Raw genomic sequence first — 22,174 nt, forward strand, 5'->3', positions numbered from 1 at the left:
CTACTGGATAATAGGATTATATTTTTCTTTTTGACATGTTAATGGGACTTAAAAGCTCACTTACATGCATGCTACCGGTGCATGCTTTCATGCAGACATGTTGATGTGATTTAAAACCCACTCACATGCATGTGCCACGGTATTTCTGCATGCTTGCATGTGGCTTAGTGCGGAGCCTCTCAACGTCTAGATCAGACGGCTATTATGGACTGATTTACTTCATCTAACAACTACATCAATTTTGATGATGTGGCTCAAGGAGAGGATAGAGAATTCCTAGTAGTGGGGGCTAGCTATTACTAGTAGATAAGTCTTTGTAGAGATTCCACTAGGTGAACTACATAAGGAACAAAATCAATGAATCTACACTTAAAATGCATCTATATATATCCGCATGTGGTTCATGGTGAAATCTCTACAAAGACTTATATTTAGGAACGGAGGAAGTACTAGTATAGTACGTACTGTAATTTATCAGCGAGATAAATTTGTACAATGCTATGAAGCTTCCAGCTCCTGTTACATGTATCTTGCGTCCAAGGTTGCCCGTTGCAACATTTCATCAAATACAAAGGAGACTAACATGCATGCTATTGCATCTCAATGATTGACAGATCATAGCAAATATGTACTCCCTCCGTTCCAAAATAAGTGTCTCAACTTTGTGCAAACTTTAGTACAAAGTTGTACTACTACTAAAGTTGACACTTATTTTGGAACAGAGGCAGCTAAAGAAAAAAACGATCCATGCAGTCCCTAGCCCTTGAACCGTGAACCCTGACCAGGCTTCAATTTGTTGGCAATGTTGGAGCTTCCTAATAAATGAAGTTTGCAACCTTTTGACCATCGGATCATTTTGTGAAGTGTCACCAAAATCGAGATGAGCATCCCTGTGGCAAAGAAATTGAAGAAGCGTGATTAGAATAAGATTATTGGGACTAGTTGATGAGACATAAACTCATCACAAATACAGTACGTAGAAGCCAGTAGAGGTATCAGGTATGTGTGGGGCAAAGAAGTAGAGAAATATCCATAGGGAGTGATGTGGACAGCTGGAGCAGTGGTGCAAGCCGGCTGTAGAGGGAGTTCTACCTGAGGGACGTAGCTCAACCTTGAGGAGGGCGGCGGGAGGCGGCAACTGCCCACGTCGCAGCAATGAGCAAGGGACGAAGGCAACCTCACCGGCTTTGTGAGAGACAACAGCGGGGACCCCTGATCGGGACGTGCTGACAGTGGGTTTTCACCGTCGGCGACGGCCACCGCATCTACACTAAGCATCCACCCCTTTCCCAAGCGGACGTGATCCGCCGAGATGTTAGAGATGTCGCCACAATCGTTTTGTGCAAGAGAGTGTGAAGAGAGCAACCCCAACAAGCAACCGTGTAGGCTGGCCCGTCCTGACTATGTATATAGTGGAGCGGTTTCCTTTTCTCTCCATATGAACCTATCATATTGCGTATGTGCCATTGAAGAAAAAAACTTTATTTATATATGATGCGGCACCTACTACTCGTTCTCCTATAACCTTGCGCTTGGCATCTCCAAAATATTAACCTTGCGATTGGCTCTTCCCTCTTCGGGAAGCCGAGCAATAATGGTAGTGCGGTATATATCGTTCTAGCTATATGAGACCGAATGAATTGATGCATGTCCACCACGTGGGCGAGGGTCGAGGGGCGAGGGAGAGTGCTACTACATACGGAGCAAAATGAGTGAATCTACACTCTAAAATACGTCTATATACATCAGTGTTTGGAGTATGTACTAGTAGTTCATATAGAAATCTACTAAAGGACATATATATTCCAAACAATATGATATAATCTCTATAACCAAGGTAGTAGGGACGAGGAGTAAATGGAGGGAGCAGTAAATTTTTCTCCTCGTCCTGCGAGCCACCGCACGCATGGGCGAGGGAGCGGGCGTAAGGCGGAGCAAGCTTCACCTCATCCTGCGAGCCACCGCGCCCGTGGGCGGGGGAGACGGCGTACTAAGCAAGCTTATCCTCGTTCTGCGAGTTGACGGGACACATCAAAAGTACTCCAGTGTATAGAGCCTTGCCTCTAAGGTAGGCCCCACATGGTTTGCCTCTTTTTTTAATTTAACATAACGCGTCAAGTCGCAATTTGTTTGTTCACCCGTGGTAGACAATCCTCCCTCCACCAAGTGGACAACCAGTACACGTGCCAAATTACCACGTGGGCTACCTTTTTCGTACAGAAATGAGTTCCACCGTGTACCCGCGCGGGTGTGGTTGGGAAAGAGACGGGAGTACGTGCACCGTGCATGCTCCTCTTCTCTTCGTGCACATCCCCCACCTACGTGGGTGTGTGTGAGAGATACAAACCGCGTTCGTGAGTATTTTTTGTTTTGTGGTGGGGGTGGGGGTGGGGTGGGAGGTTGATTTCATGAATTATTTGTGGGAATATGTGTCGATGACATCTCAAACAAAATTTTGCATGCAATGTGTGTGAAATGGAGGCCTATCCATATCATACATAGAGGGTCGGGCAATCCACAAGAAGAGAGGGAGGGGTCATAGCTATTGATAGAGTCGAAGAGAGGATCAAGTGGGTGGGTGCGAGATCGATGAAGAGAACCATTGAAATTGTGTGTGTGTGCAAGTCAAAGATATAGGGCGACTGGCCTACTGAAACGTTAGAGGGCACATGTCAAGTTTGTGTGTGGCAGGGAGACATGACTAGAGCGCTTGATGTATCGGTGTGTGTGTGGGGGGGGAGGGGTAGGCAGAGGCCTAACTATAGAGGTAGAACGACTCGTGTATGTGTTGAGAAGGAGAGACCCAGCTATGTCTTGAGGGAGATCGGTCGACATCCATACATAAATGAAGGACGGGAAATATGATGGGACAGAGAGAGAGGAGAGAGAGAGGGAGGGAGAGGGAGGGAGAGGGGTAGAGTGCTGGATGGGTGATGGAGTTGCTTCTCGGAGATATTGGGAGAGGCCTACTAGACAAACTGAGGGTGGAACTGCAATGTTATCAATAAGAGTGGGGATGTGTTTTTGTGTGTGCCTATGCGTGATAGATCTGTCGGGACGCATCCATGGATGATGAAGGGGAACCATGTGTTTGGTAAGCAAACCTAACTAGATCGGTAGATCAATTGTTGTTTGTCGGAGGAAGGGAGAGACACAACTAATGAGGTAGATCGATCGACGTGTGGGTAAAAATGAGTTATAAGGACCTAGCTGGCTATATGTATAGCGAGAGATCGGTCGGTGTACGTCCATTTGTTAGAGGCAAATAAGGCCCAGCGAGACGGATAGATAGAGAGAATGGAGCTAGGAGGTGGTGCGAGAGGCCCAACTACTAGCTAGATAGGGGGAGGAGTGTGCGGTTGTGAGATTGATGAAAAGAGGGGCGAGAGTTTACACGTGTGTCTGACCGCGTATGAGAGACACGAGGCAAGGACATATAAAGGAGGAGATTGAAGCTGTGTGTGTATGCTGTAGGCAGGCATCGCTGGAGAGGTTTATCGATCGATGTGTGTCGAAAAGGAGTTGTGGAGACTCTGGGAGAACGACCTAAAGAAAAAAATGAATGTGCCCGGTGGATAGAAAGCCGAGGGAGGGGGAGGGCGAGGAGGGCGTGTGCATGCACGAGAGAAAGTTAGTGGTAGCTACAAAGGTTAGAGGATTGTGTGGGTGTAAGAGACTAACAAAGATCATAATTTGATATGAAAGCGGATTCATATATTTGAATAGGATATCATAGTGTTGTAAACATTGCATGCATGAATATAGCGGTGATACATGTGTTGTGCACATGTTATACCATAATGTGATAATGCATGGCGTTTGCAACTCACAGCTAAATGCTGAACAATCTAAACCATACTATACATCAAACAATCTCGCATTTTATTTGAATTTGTGATAATGTGCGGCATTTGCAGCTTACAACTAAATATCGAGCAATCTAAACAATACTATATATCGAACATTCTCACATTTTATTTGAATTTGTGGTAATGTGTGGTGTTTGCAACTCACATCTAAATACTTGTAGGCATAGTGGGTGGGGCACCATACATAATGTGATAAACACATTATACATATGAGACATGGTTTAGATTATGAAGATCTAGCTAGAGCTAGAAATGTAATGTGATTTGAAATCAAAATAAAGTGGATTCAAAAAATCTAGTTCGAGTTCATATAGTACACATAGTTCATATGCAACTCGAGACTAATCATGTGGTGTGCTGTGAAGATAATACACAAACGATGGTTTAACTTGACAATAATGATGATTGTAGATCTTATTAAAACAGAGAAACGAATTCAAATGCTTTGACTTCACAACAATCATTACTGTAGATCTTATTCAAATTTAGTTCATATTGAAGCGGTAGTATATACGTTAGGAATGCACTAAAACGTTCATTTGAGTAGTAGGTTGCATGCATTATACATGTAGCGAAATATTTTAATTGAACATAACATGAATTCAAAGTTTTGAATGACATTTGTAGTGTGCATTGATTTGGTACAATACACGTTAGGCTTGTCCGGAAATTTCAACCTGCGCCTTGTTAGCCCAAAATATTTAAGATATATCTTTGTCTCGTTGTGCTCCGACAACTCTCTCCATCTCAACCCGCGCCTTGCTATTCCAAAATTATAACGCACGCAAAAACTCCCACCTCCTGTGAAATCCCGACAAGCGAAATGCCCGTGGTACCCCTGAACCGAAAGAACCGCCTCAAATCGGTGGGGGGTACTTTCGTAAATTACCCCATGTTTCGGACAAGCGCGTCTCTAAGACATGGTTCCCCACTGCCATCCCATCCGCCCACCCATTCGTACACCAAGGCTGCGAAAACCCGCGACGAAACCCCACACCCTACTCCGTCCGCCACCCAGCCGGAGCCTCTTCCCCGATGACGTCGTCCACAGCAACACCTCGACATCCCTCATCCGCCGTACCGGATGAGGATCCGTCATCGATCTCATCGTCCCGCCGGTTCAGACACCCCGTCCTCCACCTCCAAGGAGCTGCCCCGATGTTCCCATCGTCTTTCGCGCCACCTCCATTCCCACACCGCCGTCTTCACCTGCACCACCGGAAGAGCATCATCATCACCGTTTCCTCGAATGAAGCTGCGGTCTAATCGGCGCCACCAAAGAGGTTGTACACTAATCGCCGCATTTTCTTCTTGATTCGATCTCACGGTGCTGCCGGCGCTCGGTCCCGAGCCGACAAGGCGTGGCTCCATCCATGGCGGCGTCACTGGCCACTTCCTCCATGGCGTCACTCCCTCGGCGGCGACGTCCACATCAGTAGGAGCTGCTGCTGCTTTAGCTCTCGCTCATGCTGCTGCTCTGCTCATGCTCTCGGTCCCCTGCCTGGTTTGCTCTTGCTATTGCTCTTGCTCGTGCTGCTGCTCTCGCTCTTGCTCTTACTTGTGATGCTGCTCCGATTTAGCTACACTTTAGTCGACTGAATTGTTTTTTGGGTCTGTCAATTTTCAAGGGGTGGGCTCGCCGGGGTGAAGGAAGAACCAGCCGCAGCGGGGAAGGGGGCTCGCCAGAGAGGTACCCCACTATCTATCTTAGGGTTCAGGATGGAGCGGTGGTCGCTGATGGTGGCGGGGCGTTGGCGGGGCAGTGGCGTGGGGATCGCCGGAGAAAAACCTCGGCACGGGGGGCCTAGAGGGATGGCCGGGGTGGCGGCGGACCGGCGGTGGGGAGTGTTTTCGGGGCGGGCGCGGCGGTGCACAGCCGGCCGCGGGTGGCGGGGGGCTGCTGTTTGGCCGGTGGTGGCTAGCGGCTCACGGGGGTGGAGGTTGAAGATGAACCACAGGCCCTTGATTTCATATCCAACGGCTGCAAAATCGACTGACCAGAGATGAAAAAGTCAGTCGGCCAACGTGTAGCCTCACCTTGCTAGTGCGTTCAGTTTCGATAGCAAAATTCAGTTTCGACAACAAAATTCAGTTTCGACAGTTAAGTTCAGTTTCGACAGTGAAGTTCAGTTTCGACAGTTAAGTTCAGTTTCGACAGTTAAGTTCAGAGATGAGCGGCTGATGCATTTTACATCTAGCACTTTGTGGTTATGTATTTTACGTCATGTATTGGAGATGCTATTAGAATTCCACTCAGGTTAACGTTGTTCGTTGTCTCTCTTGTCCTGCTTCAGCCTCGGCGTCGTACAACTCACCGGAGCTGCTCCAACGACGAAACCCTCCATCACAGCGGAGCAGTACCTCGGGCTCCATCTCCAGACGCCTAAGATCTTCTTCCCCTCCTACGACAGCAAAGTCAGCCGGAGCATCCTCACCGGCCAACCCAATCACGCTGAGATCGACATGGCTTCGCCAAAGAGGTTGTACACTTGTTGCATCTCTTTTTTACTCTACATGTTATATAAATTGTCCACTGAGCACATAGATTTGTTCCTTTAGTGTCTCATTGAAAGAAAAAACATAGGAATTTTAATTTTCACTTGTCCTCCTTTTCAAATTCATATTCATGAAGCACAAGACTAAGAGATAGTAGCATAATAGCATTATAACCGTACATTTTCTTGTGGTTTGACTTAATCTCACCATGCTTCTTTGCATCCTGTGATCTTCCAATTATTGTGAATCAAACACCCAGATTGGCAGAAATCCTGTGTTTTTAAATTCTCTATTTTGCACGTGCATTTCTATCCTTTTCCTGTCTATTTCCTATCCCTGCATTGTTGGAATCCTCCAATTCAAACAAGCCCTTACAGAATTACTTATCTTACAGATAGTTGTCAAAGAAAACCTTGCGTGGTTTGTCCCGCTCCTGTTGCGTCGTCGTCCACCCCAGCTCAGCTGCTCCAACGACAGAAGGGTCCAGCACAGCAGGGATCCGGCCTCCAGACTGTCTTTCGCCGCCTCAGATCTTCTTCCCCGCCGCTGGCACCCATGAAAACTGCATTACCATCATCAACCGAGCAGATGACCTCGAGGACTACGTTATGCATCGCTTAATATTACATGCTACTTTATCGTCATGTTCACCGATTAGACTCTGAGTCAGCTCCAAACTAATGGTCAAACTTGAGTTTTTAAATGGTTGTGGGGTATATATCGGGGCCGCTATCAATAGTATCTATCTACTATCTGGTTAATCTCCGGTGTCTACTATGAGTTTCATGTTGGGTGGGAAACAAACAGTAAAGAAGCCATTATCTGTATTTTTTAATTGAAGCCATTATCTGCCTGCTATTATTGGTTTTGGGTCTATCCACAGGTTGCTACCATCACTCTGGATTTCTGCATGCACTCCTTACATAATCTCACTATGTTTTATTCCTATGCATGACAGTTTGTGACGCCCCCGATTCAATCGTACACTAATCATGCACGCAAATGTGTACGATCAAGATCAGGGACTCACGGGAAGATATCACAACACAACTCTACAAATAAAATAGGTCATACAAGCATCATAATACAAGCCAGGGGCCTCGAGGGCTCGAATACAAGTGCTCGATCATAGACGAGTCAGCGGAAGCAACAATATCTGAGTACAGACATAAGTTAAACAAGTTGCCATAAGATGGCTAGCACAAACTGGGATACAGATCGAAAGAGGCGCAGGCCTCCTGCCTGGGATCCTCCTAACTACTCTTGGTCGTCGTCAACGGGCTGCATGTAGTAGTAGGCACCTCCAGTGTAGTAGTCGTCGTCGACGGTGGCGTCTGGCTCCAGGGCTCCAGCATCTGGTTGCGACAACCAGAAAGAAAGGAAAGGGGAAAAAAAGGGGGGGAGAAAGCAACCGTGAGTACTCATCCAAAGTACTCGCAAGCAAGAACTACACTATATATGCATGGGTATATGTGTAGGGAGGCCATATCGGTGGACTGAACTGCAGAATGCCAGAATAAGAGGGGGATAGCTAATCCTGTCGAAGACTACGCTTCTGGTAGCCTCCGTCTTGCAGCATGTAGGAGAGAGTAGATCGAAGTCCTCCAAGTAGCATCTTCAAGTAGCATCTCCAAGCAGCATCTCCAAGTAGCATCGCATAGCATAATCCTACCCGGCGATCCTCTCCTCGTCGCCCTGTAGAAAAGCGATCACCGGGTTGTCTGTGGAACTTGGAAGGGTGTGTTTTATTAAGTATCCGGTTCTAGTTGTCATAAGGTCAAGGTACAACTCCAAGTCGTCCTGTTACCGAAGATCACGGCTATTCGAATAGATTAACTTCCTTGCAGGGGTGCACCACATAACCCAACACGCTTGATCCCATTTGGCCGGACACACTTTCCTGGGTCATGCCCGGCCTCGGAAGATCAACACGTCGCAGCCCCACCTAGGCTCAACAGAGAGGCCAGCACGCCGGTCTAAACCTAAGTGCACAGGGGTCTGGGCCCATCGCCCATAGCACACCTGCACGTTGCGAGGGCGGCCGGAAGCAGACCTAGCCTAGTAGGCGTTCCAGTCCAATCCGGCGCGCGCCGCTCCGTCGCTGACGTCTGAAGTGCTTCGGCTGATACCACGACGTCGGGATACCCATAACTACTCCCACGTAGATGGTTAGTGCGTATAGGCTCGTAGCCGACTCAGATCAAATACCAAGATCTCGTTAAGCGTGTTAAGTATCCGCGAACGCCGAACAGGGCCAGGCCCACCTGTCTCCTAGGTGGTCTCAACCTGCCCTGCCGCTCCACCACAAAGTAACAGTCGGGGGCCGTCGGGAACCCAGGCCCACCTCTACCGGGATGGAGCCACCTGTCCTTTCAGCCCCCAACTCTGAACAGTATCACAGGTAATGTAACAGTGTAAAGTATATAGTATATGCCCGTGATCACCTCCCGAAGTGATCACAGCCTAGTAGTATAGCATGGCAGACGGACAAGAGTGTAGGGCCACTGATGGAACACTAGCATCCTATACTAAGCATTTAGGATTGCGGGTAAGGTATCAATGACTGTAGCAGCAATGACAGGCTATGCATCAGAATAGGATTAACGGAAAGCAGTAACATGCTACACTACTCTAATGCAAGCAGTATAGAGAAGAGTAGGCGATATCTGGTGATCAAAGGGGGGGGGGCTTGCCTGGTTGCTCTGGCAAGAGAGAGGGTCTTCAACTCCGTAGTCGAACTGGTCAGCAGCAACGTCGGTCTCGTAGTCTACCGGAGAGAAGAGGGGGAAGAAATAATGAATACAGAGCAAACAAAGCACCACAAAATATATCAAGGCAATACGCGGTGTTCGGTGTGCCCTAACGCGGTAGTAGGTGATACCGGTGAAGGGGGGGGGAAACCCCCGGGAAAGTATTCCCGGTGTTTCGTGTTTTCGGGCAGAGGAGCCGGAGGGGGAAAGTTGTGGGTTCGATAGGTTAGGGGTGTGGGGCGGACGAACGGACCGCGTATCCGGATTCGTCTCGTCGTTCTAAGCAACTTTCATGTTGAAAATATTTTAATCCGAGTTACGGATTAAAAGATATGATTTTCTAAAGATTTTATTAATTTCTGAGATTTAATTAATTATTTTATTTAATTCGAAAATGGATTTATGACATCAGCATGAGGTCATGCTGACGTCAGCAGTCAACAGGGTTGACTGGTCAACCTGACCAGTGGGTCCCACTGGTCAGTGACACATTTTTAATTAAACATTTTAATTAACCTAATTAGTGTTAATAGGGGGTGGGCCCCACTGTCATACTCTGTTAGCTAATTAACAGTAGTTAATTAGGTTAATTAGTCATTAGATTAATTAATCTTAATTAGCTAGGTTAATCAGAATTAATTAATTAATTAATTAGTTAATTACTTAATTATTTTTATTATTTATTATTGATTTATTTTTTTTATATTTTTTAACTCCTCTTTTTTTTGTTCTGGGGCTGGAGGCCCCACTTGTCATAGGCCCATAGGGGGCACTGGCCCATTGGTCATTGGCCCATAGGCCAAAGTGGATCGGGCGCTACGGGCGCAACGGGCGCCGTGCGTCGGGCGTCCGCCCGAACGGAACTGGCGAGGGGGGCGCGGCGAGGCTCCGGCCAAGGGGGAGTGGAGGTGGCCGTAGTGGCGCGGCAGAGGACGCGCGCTTCCAGGGGGTTTCGCGGGCGCTGTGACGGGCGGCGACAGAAGCAGCCGCAGCAGAGCCGCGGGCGAGTGCGGCTCGCGGACACGGGGAGGAGGACCGGGGCGCGCGGGCGACGACGGGAGGGGCGTGGAGAGGCGCGGGCGCACGGCGAGCACGGGCGCACGCGGCAAGCGCGAGTGCGCGCGGGGGGGGGGGGAGGGGAGGAACGTGCAGGGGAGGGGAAGCTCACATCGCGGAGCAGGGAACGGGGCAGTGGGCTCGGGGAAGGTTGGGGCGGACGACGGGGACGAGCGACGGAGTGGAGGGGGGGCGGCGAGGTGGCGTCGTCCTGGCGGCGGGGCAGCGTCAAGCGGCGACGGCGGGGCCGTCCACATGCGCTGGGGACGGCGGGTCCGAGGTGCGCGGCTTGCGGTTGAGGCGGCCGGCGCGGTCCAGGCGGCGGCGCGGGCTTCGGACGACGACGAGCGATGGGGCGCGGCGTCGGGGTCGAGGCGATGGGGAAGTGGGGCGCTGGCGTCGCGGGAGGGGGGGGGGGGCAGTTCGTCCCTGATCCAGATCGGATCGGGAGGCGAGAGGAGGGGGGAAGAGCGACTGGGGGGAGGGGGCGAGTGGGGGAGTGGGTGATGGGGTGGGGGTTAGGGTTTGGGTTGTGGGGGGATATGGGGAATGGGGGTGGCCGGCTGGGCCTTTGCCCAGTTGGGCCGGTTGGGGGGGGGGCCTGGCCGGCTGGGCCGGCTGGCCCAGTGGGGGGGTGGCCTTCTCTCCTTTTCCTTTTTCTTTTATCTTGTTTTAGTTTTCTGTTTTCCTTTTATTTATTTTCTTTTATTATCTCTTTCCTGTTTAATTCATTTAAAAGTATTTAGGCATTTTATAAAAAAAAAGTGTTTACTACGCCATAATTACCGATGCAATATTAGACATGGCCTGAACATTTTATTTTAATATTTGAAAACTTTTATTCTTTGGTTGATTTTGAATTTGAATTCTAATCAGTTTCGAACTAACACGTGATTAGGAACAGTAATCGAGGTGACGTGGCATCATTAGCAGAGGTTCACTGTAGCTTAATTACCCGGGCGTCACAATTCTCCTCCACTACAAGAAATCTCGTCCCGAGATTTAAGCGGTGGAGTAAGGGGCGAAGGTGTTGGTAGCGAAAAACCTAACGAGTCTTCTCGGTCTTGGCTGCCCTTTCTAAGAGGTTGATCCACTTCGTTGATGTCTTCATTTCACTGCTTCTAGTCACCACGATCAATTGTCATCCTTTCTTCGGGACCTCCATCATACTTATGAATAGGTAAGGGGCAGCGTCTACAACGATAGGATTTTATAAGGGAAAATCTTCTGGGGGTTTCCCGAGTATGAACATATGAGTATCTCTCGAGCTGAACAAACGAAACACATCGAGAGCAAAGTAAGACGGTGCAATAAGAAGTTTCAAGCGGATAGGCAATCGTTCTTTGCCTGAAACAGAGTGTGAATGGGGTTTAGAGCAACAGGAATAAGTATTGTGTCCGATACAGAATAGATCAACAGGCGGGTGGCCCGTGAATTACATAGAAAGTCAAGCACGAGGGATAACTTTGACAACAGGGTGTACAGGAGAGTCAGGTTTCGATCCTATGGATCTGTGGGTTATGGGCCCACCATGTGGGTTAAAAGTAGGAAGGGCGGAGACGTCTTGCGTGATCATGCAAGAAAGGCATGTCAGAGGATAGCCTGTCAATTATGTTGGCAACAACGTCGATACCAGGGGCGAGGGACGAAGAGAACCATTTTCCTGCTCGTTGAACGAGGCGGACCAATAGGCAAAGTTCTCGTCCATCGGTGGTTACCGAAATGTCATCAACAAAAGTAACAGGGTCTTACTGACCGAGTTGTACACCAAGGTGTTTACACAAGTAGGGAATTATTATTGTTTATATCATATAGATCATGAAAGGGTTTAAATAAACCAATGGAAAGGAAAGGTGATTTCCAGGTTTAATCAAAACAATGGGGGGGGGGGGAATGTGTATACACACATATTACAGGGGTATATCCTTCCCTAGGACAAGAGGGGCATGATATCCATGATAGGATATAACGTAGAAAACCCTTCAGGAAAAGGGGAGAGAAATATCATGACATTACCCATACAACGGTGTTAGGATAAATGATAAATAAAATTTAGCATCGTGCTTCAAATGTTCCTGTTGAAAATCGGAGTACCATTGACAGGCTTCGAGATAGCCTTGACATGGTCTTCGTGTGAAGATCAGACATTTGGAAACACGAAGGATCCATCAGGAATATCTTGTAGAATAAGTCTTACAATTTCCTCATGGATGAATGGATAACCTTGCTGAAAAGGAATCTATAATGATAGGTCCTCCGGCCGGGGTGCTAGGCATGTCATCACCTTACCAGGTCATACATAGACCAATGTTATAACTCTTGGAAATATGTCCCAACCATCATATCTGACCGAGGTTCAGATCCGATTGGTGTAATGATACCTCAGACTCAGGATGTCCGAGAATAAAAGGTGCAACACAAATAGACGAAATGACATTTCAGGATTCTCAGGAAATGAACTATGGGAGTGGGTTCCTGAAACAATAGTTCATCATTAAACCAAGGAGAGGAGGAGGTGGCTGATGGGCTCGGCGATAATCCATCGAGATTTCCGACAAGATGGATTTCCACAATTATGTGAACAAGGAGATAACATTTGTCAGATCAAATGGTATAATGATGTATGCTCGAGGAAACATACTCAATTAAACATTGGTTGAAAGGTGCACCCGAATATGGGTTGGGTCGCACAATCAATGTTAGAGTGGTGACTTGACGAACAAAAGAATTAGAATGAAATTCGACCATTACTTCAAAGCAATAGGGTTGCTAGAAGTTTTGAATTCACACCTCATAGTTCAATTGTCGGTATTCCGGTTAGAAACAACACGGGTACCAAGAAAGAATGGTGAGGGTGAGAAGTATCACCATACCAAGAATTCTTAAGAGGTGGAGTAATCCTCACGACCTTCTTGACATAAAAGATGGTAATACTCCATGGTAAAGAAGACAAATGCTAGGTAGCAAGGAACTCAAGGTATAACAGCAAACATGAACAAGCTTGTGTTGGTGGGAGGGCAATAAAGTGGTCGACGATAATACAATTCATCGAGGGCAAAGGATGCTATTTCTCATCATGAATTCAATTGATATCCTGGATGAGCTCAGAATGTTGATGATCACGACACCTTTGTCGCGAGAGTTCATGATGATGTAATTGATCGGTAACGACATCAAGTCAAGTAATGATGAAGTGAAAGGTTATTGGAACCAAGGGTACGACACAAACTCGAAACCAAGCTTGTTGTTCAAGGCGAAATGACATGACGATGAGGATCGACATAAGGTTAGTTCATCGTCGAAAATTGGAGCTCCGAGAATAAGGACCAGGTAGCACAGTTAGAATCGTCACGACAATGATATAGCCAAACAGGCTAGGAATGGCGTGATCGGGTACAAACTCGTACTTATAGAAGCTTACTGAAGAGTTGTTGAACCGAAGAGCGGACTCGGTTCAGTTATCGGTGTCTTTGAGTGTTCAATAACTCAGAGCCCGCGAAAAATTGGAATCAGTGGGAAGGTAGCACTTGATGAAGAACTCATAAGGAGTTATGCAGTTCCATGATAATCTCGAGATACCAGGGGGTAATACTCGACGACAGATCAAAATAGAGGTTGGACTGGGGTATTGCTCTGCAGAAGACAAGTGCTTAAACTGGCACGAGAATTGGTATTTAAAGGAGAACATGGTCGGAACCACGATTGAAAAAGGCCAGATCCCAGATATAAGATGAACTTATACCAAGGGAATAATTAATTTTAAAAGAAGCTTCGATGAGAAGATCTACATCGTGTCTATGGGCATGAACACAGAGTTCAAGGTCGACTCCCACTTCTTCAATGTATAATCTTCCATTCACTTCTCGCTTTGATAAAGGCATTAGTGTTGAAAGTTTTACCTGGTGAAATACCAGATGAGTATGACTCGTGAAATCTTCCGAGTTCACACATATTGAGGAAGGCATAGGTCCAACCCATCCGGGCATCTTACGAACATATACCACAAACCTCAGGGTAATTAATACAAGCTCGAAAGTAGAGCATTGTTGGTCAAGCAGAGGATACAATGTACCAAAGGCATTATGTATCAGGGGAAAGAGCTCACAAGGTGATTAATTATGAAGGACATAAAATCCAACAAAGGAACCGATGGTCCACAACGGAGCTAGTGTGGGTATCGATACTCTATCAAAGGAAGAAGGAATGCAAGTGCACCGGATTATAGAAACAACTGACTAACTCAATTGTCAAATGCAAAGGAATTATGATTCCCAAATCAAGGGATCAGAAGCAATGCTCTGATTAGGGGTGGATAAGTTGAATAGCCTTAGGGTACAATCAAAGACAATTCGATTGGTCGAGAACCAATTCCAGTTAAAAGAATGGCAGCTCAGCCGGAAAGTAATTTATAAGGATCAATGATGATTGCGTGTATTCGCAAACATATTGAGTCAATAGACCCAAAATGATAATGACAAGGAATGTCAATAAGACTACAAGACTTATGGAATTAACCATAATGCGAGCAAGCAAGAATTTCAAGAGCCAAAGGCTCCAGAGGATTTTCGGAAGATCGAATATTATTTTGAAGACTTTTGTGAAACACATGAACAACTGGGGATAAGCGGTTACTCGACAAGTGCGAGAATTATCCATAGGGGTATTCAGGTGACAAGGAATTGCAAGACAGTAGGCACAAGACATTCTCGGATCAATAGAGAGAATTTCGGGGTATCTTGTAATAACAAGATCAACTGGGAATAAAAGTAAGAACGTCAAGTGTATGTATTTATCCATAGGGATATTTCGATGGTAGGGAATTGCAAAGGCAACGGGCACAAAGTCTCAAAAGTGTTTCGGCGAGTAACTTCGAAATCTTCTGGTGTAGCCGGCGATCACCTGGACTGAAGGGGCTCTCCGGGAGAAAGTAATTTCGAGAACCTAAAGTCAGATTTTAGTAAAAATCGTTTAACCCGAATAGAAGAGATGTCAGAGTCCCAGAGCATAGGTCGAGGAATAAAAGATCCTACTACCACCCAATGGCGACGTGGGCCCGTAAGGCACACAGCCAAGTTAGTAAAAGTTTTGTAATGACTAGACTCGACTTCGGCCAAGGAGTTGGAAGGGGGATTCCTACAGGTAGTCGGCTCTGATACCAACTTGTGACGCCCCCGATTCAATCGTACACTAATCATGCACGCAAATGTGTACGATCAAGATCAGGGACTCACGGGAAGATATCACAACACAACTCTACAAATAAAATAGGTCATACAAGCATCATAATACAAGCCAGGGGCCTCGAGGGCTCGAATACAAGTGCTCGATCATAGACGAGTCAGCGGAAGCAACAATATCTGAGTACAGACATAAGTTAAACAAGTTGCCATAAGATGGCTAGCACAAACTGGGATACAGATCGAAAGAGGCGCAGGCCTCCTGCCTGGGATCCTCCTAACTACTCTTGGTCGTCGTCAACGGGCTGCACGTAGTAGTAGGCACCTCCAGTGTAGTAGGCGTCGTCGACGGTGGCGTCTGGCTCCAGGGCTCCAGCATCTGGTTGCGACAACCAGAAAGAAAGGAAAGGGAAAAAAAGGGGGGGAGAAAGCAACCGTGAGTACTCATCCAAAGTACTCGCAAGCAAGGAACTACACTATATATGCATGGGTATATGTGTAGGGAGGCCATATCGGTGGACTGAACTGCAGAATGCCAGAATAAGAGGGGGATAGCTAATCCTGTCGAAGACTACGCTTCTGGCAGCCTCCGTCTTGCAGCATGTAGGAGAGAGTAGATTGAAGTCCTCCAAGTAGCATCTTCAAGTAGCATCTCCAAGCAGCATCTCCAAGTAGCATCGCATAGCATAATCCTACCCGGCGATCCTCTCCTCGTCGCCCTGTATAAAAGCGATCACCGGGTTGTCTGTGGAACTTGGAAGGGTGTGTTTTATTAAGTATCCGGTTCTAGTTGTCATAAGGTCAAGGTACAACTCCAAGTCGTCCTGTTACCGAAGATCACGGCTATTCGAATAGATTAACTTCCCTGTAGGGGTGCACCACATAACCCAACACGCTTGATCCCATTTGGCCGGACACACTTTCCTGGGTCATGCCCGGCCTCGCAAGATCAACACGTCGCAGCCCCACCTAGGCTCAACAGAGAGGCCAGCACGCCGGTCTAAACCTAAGCGCACAGGGGTCTGGGCCCATCGCCCATAGCACACCTGCACGTTGCGAGGGCGGCCGGAAGCAGACCTAGCCTAGTAGGCGTTCCAGTCCAATCCGGCGCGCGCCGCTCCGTCGCTGACGTCTGAAGTGCTTCGGCTGATACCACGACGTCGGGATACCCATAACTACTCCCACGTAGATGGTTAGTGCGTATAGGCTCGTAGCCGACTCAGATCAAATACCAAGATCTCGTTAAGCGTGTTAAGTATCCGCGAACGCCGAACAGGGCCAGGCCCACCTGTCTCCTAGGTGGTCTCAACCTGCCCTGCCGCTCCGCCACAAAGTAACCGTCGGGGACCGTCGGGAACCCAGGCCCACCTCTACCGGGATGGAACCACCTGCCCCTTCAGCCCCCAACTCCGAACAGTATCACAGGTAATGTAACAGTGTATAGTATATAGTATATGCCCGTGATCACCTCCCGAAGTGATCACAGCCCAGTAGTATAGCATGGCAGACGGACAAGAGTGTAGGGCCACTGATGGAACACTAGCATCCTATACTAAGCATTTAGGATTGCGGGTAAGGTATCAATGACGGTAGCAACAATGACAGGCTATGCATCAGAATAGGATTAACGAAAAGCAGTAACATGCTACACTACTCTAATGCAAGCAGTATAGAGGAGAATAGGCGATATCTGGTGATCAAGGGGAGAGAGGGGTCGTCAACTCCGTAGTCGAACTGGGCAGCAGCAGCGTCGGTCTCGTAGTCTACCGGAGAGAAGAGGGGGAAGAAATAATGAATAGAGAGCAAACAAAGCACCACAAAATATATCAAGGCAATACGCGGTGTTCGGTGTGCCCTAACGCGGTAGTAGGTGATACCGTGAAGGGGGGGAAAACCCCCGGGAAAGTATTCCCGGTGTTTCGTGTTTTCAGGCAGAGGAGCCGGAGGGGGAAAGTTGCGGGTTCGATAGGTGAGGGGTGTGTGGCGGACGAACGGACCGCGTATCCGGATTCGTCTCATCGTTCTGAGCAACTTTCATGTTGAAAATATTTTAATCCGAGTTATGGATTAAAAGATATGATTTTCTAAAGATTTTATTAATTTCTGAGATTTAATTAATTATTTTATTTAATTCGAAAATGGATTTATGACATCAGCATGAGGTCATGCTGACGTCAGCAGTCAACAGGGTTGACTGGTCAACCTGACCAGTGGGTCCCACTGGTCAGTGACACATTTTTAATTAAACATTTTAATTAACCTAATTAGTGTTAATAGGGGGTGGGCCCCACTGTCATACTCTGTTAGCTAATTAACAGTAGTTAATTAGGTTAATTAGTCATTAGATTAATTAATCTTAATTAGCTAGGTTAATCAGAATTAATTAAGTTAATTAATTAGTTAATTACTTAATTATTTTTATTATTTATTATTGATTTATTTTTTTTATATTTTTTTAACTCCTCTTTTTTTTTGTTCTGGGGCTGGAGGCCCCACTTGTCATAGGCCCATAGGGGGCACTGGCCCATTGGTCATTGGCCCATAGGCCAAAGTGGATCGGGCGCTACGGGCGCAACGGGCGCCGTGCGTCGGGCGTCCGCCCGAACGGAACTGGCGAGGGGGGCGCGGCGAGGCTCCGGCCAAGGGGGAGTGGAGGTGGCCGTAGTGGCGCGGCAGAGGACGCGCGCTTCCAGGGGGTTTCGCGGGCGCTGTGACGGGCGGCGACAGAAGCAGCCGCAGCAGAGCCGCGGGCGAGTGCGGCTCGCGGACACGGGGAGGAGGACCGGGGCGCGCGGGCGACGACGGGAGGGGCGTGGAGAGGCGCGAGCGCACGGCGAGCACGGGCGCACGCGGCAAGCGCGAGTGCGCGCGGGGGGGGGGGGAGGGGAGGAACGTGCAGGGGAGGGGAAGCTCACATCGCGGAGCAGGGAACGGGGCAGTGGGCTCGGGGAAGGTTGGGGCGGACGACGGGGACGAGCGACGGAGTGGAGGGGGGGCGGCGAGGTGGCGTCGTCCTGGCGGCGGGGCGGCGTCAAGCGGCAACGGCGGGGCCGTCCACATGCGCTGGGGATGGCGGGTCCGAGGTGCGCGGCTTGCGGTTGAGGCGGCCGGCGCGGTCCAGGCGGCGGCGCGGGCTTCGGACGACGACGAGCGATGGGGCGCGGCGTCGGGGTCGAGGCGATGGGGAAGTGGGGCGCTGGCGTCGCGGGAGGGGGGGCAGTTCGTCCCTGATCCAGATCGGATCGGGAGGCGAGAGGAGGGGGGAAGAGCGACTGGGGGGAGGGGGCGAGTGGGGGAGTGGGTGACGGGGTGGGGGTTAGGGTTTGGGTTGTGGGGGGATATGGGGAATGGGGGTGGCCGGCTGGGCCTTTGCCCAGTTGGGCCGGTTGGGGGGGGGGCCTGGCCGGCTGGGCCGGCTGGCCTAGTGGGGGGGGGGTGGCCTTCTCTCCTTTTCCTTTTTCTTTTATCTTGTTTTAGTTTTCTGTTTTCCTTTTATTTATTTTCTTTTATTATCTCTTTCCTGTTTAATTCATTTAAAAGTATTTAGGCATTTTATAAAAAAAAAGTGTTTACTACGCCATAATTACCGATGCAATATTAGACATGGCCCGAACATTTTATTTTAATATTTGAAAACTTTTATTCTTTGGTTGATTTTGAATTTGAATTTTAATCAGTTTCGAACTAACACGTGATTAGGAACAGTAATCGAGGTGACGTGGCATCATTAGCAGAGGTTCACTGTAGCTTAATTACCCGGGCGTCACACAGTTATTGTAAACAATGGAACTGAACATGTAAAGCAAAAGAGACGAGCCTTGCGTGGCAATAAAATTTCATGCAGACGTCGCTCCATGGTAGGCGCAAAGGCAGCCCCCCCTCCACGCATTTCAGATTGTAATCGAGAGGAAGATATCTATTCTGAGGGGGATTCAGGAGAAGACAACTCCTATTTACCCCCTGAGGTCTTCGCTCTAACTTGGCATGCTGATGTTGGTTATATCATGCATATAGTGTCTTGCATTGCTTACTTTATACATCAAATATGTCATCTGCTTAGTTTAGACATCCTTTATGCGAATGCCATCTGTTTAGTTTATTCATCGTTTATGTGAATTATGCAACGCCATCTTGTTTATCCAGGTATCATATATGTGAATTTTGCAATGCCATCCTGCTTAGCCAATCATCTTATATGTAAATTATATCAGGCCATCCTTTTTTTCATTACATATTACATTTGTCAACAATGTTAGTACATTCAACTGCTCTTCGTGTGCATCAGCCATTTGACACGGTGATGGCAAATTCTGGAGTGAAAACAAGGTCTTCAGAGCAGACTATGCTATCTGACGAAGCGCATATCTCGCTGGTTACGGATAGCTCCTCAGAGGAGGATTCAGAGACAGATGACCAGTCCTATCCCCCCCCCCCCGAGGTGTATGCTCTAACTTGGAAGGGTTATGTTGCTCATATCGTGCGTATGGTGTCTCGCATTGCTATGTCATTTGATTAGTTTAGACATGCTTTGTGTGAATGCCACCTGTTCAGTGTCTAATTACCATATATGTGAATTATGCATTGCCATCTTGTTGCAAGACATTATATATGTGAATTATACAATGCTATCTTGTTGCAAAGGCATTATATATGTGAATTATGCAATACCATGTTGTTTAGCCAATCATCATGTATGTGAATTATATCATGCTATCATTTTTTTGTATTACGTGTTCCATTTGTCGACAACATTTGTATATTCAACTACTCTTACTGTGCATCAACCATTTGGAGCGGTGATGGAAGTATCTGGAGTGAAAACAAGGTATTCAGAGCAGACAGTGCTACCTGCTGAAGCAGACATCTTGCTGGTTACAGAGAGCTCCTCAGAGGAGGATTCAGAGACTAATGACCAGTCCTATTTCCCCCCTGAGGTCTATGCTCAAACTTGGCAGGGTCATATGTCATGCATGTTGTCTTGCATTGCTTAGTTTTTACATCATATATGGATTGCCATCTGCTTACTTGCTTACTATATAAATCATATATTTGAATTATATCATGACATCATGTTTACATAGTACATACACATCATATATCTGAATTATGGCATGGCAACCCATTTAATAAACACATCATATAGTTATATCATCTCATCCTGTTTAGTGTTTACAGTCATCATATTTAGAATTATGGCATTCTATCCATGAATGTATGTGAATTATGGCATGCCAACCTATTTAATAAACACATTATATAGTTATGTCATGTCATCCTGTTTACATAGTCTCATATTTTGAACTATGTCTTTCCATCTTTTTAAGTTACCCATCATAATGTGAAATTGTGTCATGCTATCTTGTTTAGTTAGCCATCATATATGTGAAATTGTGTCATGCTATCCTGTTTGGTTAGACAACATAAATATGAATTATTTCATGCCCTCTTTTATTCCCCACTATCCATTGCACCTGTCTATCATACAATGTATATACTTTCAATTACTTTTCTTGTTTATCAGCCATTTGAATTGGAGAGCGTGATGGCAATATCTAAGGGAGTAACAACACGGTCTTCAGAAAAGATAGTGCTACCAGTTGATGCAGATAGAACCATGGTTGTACTTGCCCAAGGACCAGATCCACCACACATAACCCAGACTCCTGCAGATTGTACCCCTACCCAGTTGGACAGAGAACCAGCTAAACCCCTTGTAACCCCAACCCCGGCAGATAGTAACCCAGTTCCAATTGACACAGCACCGTCTCCACCACAGAGCACCCAAACACGAGCAGTTAGTAAGGGAACTGCAGTGCCCAAAGCACGAGGACCACCACTCCGAATCCCAACTCAACGCTTAAAGGAGAAGAAGATTTGTTCTCAGGTTAGGTTCTGTAGCTATGGTTCATACTCCTTTGCTCTTGCATTACTGTATTTACTCATACCAACTATTTTCAAATTTGAAGGATGGAATTGAAACTCCAATGGCGCAACAGGTATGTTTTAAACCTGTTTCTTTAACTGGTTTGCTGTTGTAACCTGCTCTATGTTGATTTCAGTTTCAATTGAATAAACAGTTATGTTCTCATGTCATGCACATTACAAGTGTTGTTATTGCTCTATAGTTACACACACTTATATTCTGTCTATTCTACTTTGTCTTGAACAAATATTATTTGAATTGTGTCTCTATCTTGATTTGGCAACAAAAACTAGAATGATATAGACCATAAAGTGACCATGGTACATAGATATATGTTTGTTTCATGTTGTTATCCTGTCCACTTTACTACTGAACTCATTTACCAAAATGAGTTTCATATACAAAATGGTAAACATGTGATGTGTCTGCTTGTTTCTCTTTTAGAATGCGGACAAAATATTGGAGAACAGTACCGCGTTATCCAATGGTAAAGGAAGTAATGCAGATAAGGTTCAAGATAGTGAGACATCCCTGTTGGTCTCCAAGAAAGCTGATAAAAACTATCTTGACGATAGTGAGGGAACCCAAAAGTCCTGTCTTGATGTAGTGTTCGAGTTACTGGCCACTACTGCTGGCACAAGCTCTTCGAACTCGCTGCCTGAATCAGTTCGTCTTCTTGAGTCTCAACTTCAAGTTGAAAGACATCGATCAGATGTGCTGCGACAGGAAGCTGAAGGACTGAGGAAGTCCCTGCAGAATTCAGATGCATATTTTCTGGTGCAACAACAAGCGCTGGAGGATTTAAGCGCCAAACAAGAGAAAGTTAATAAGCTTGCTAAGCATCTTGCCAGCATTATGGGTACCCAGGATATTGTTTCTTGAGATGTTCTGAAGTTTTGAGTT

The sequence above is a fragment of the Triticum aestivum genome, chromosome 4B (genome assembly GCF_018294505.1).
Source record: "Triticum aestivum cultivar Chinese Spring chromosome 4B, IWGSC CS RefSeq v2.1, whole genome shotgun sequence".
NCBI lineage: Eukaryota > Viridiplantae > Streptophyta > Magnoliopsida > Poales > Poaceae > Triticum > Triticum aestivum.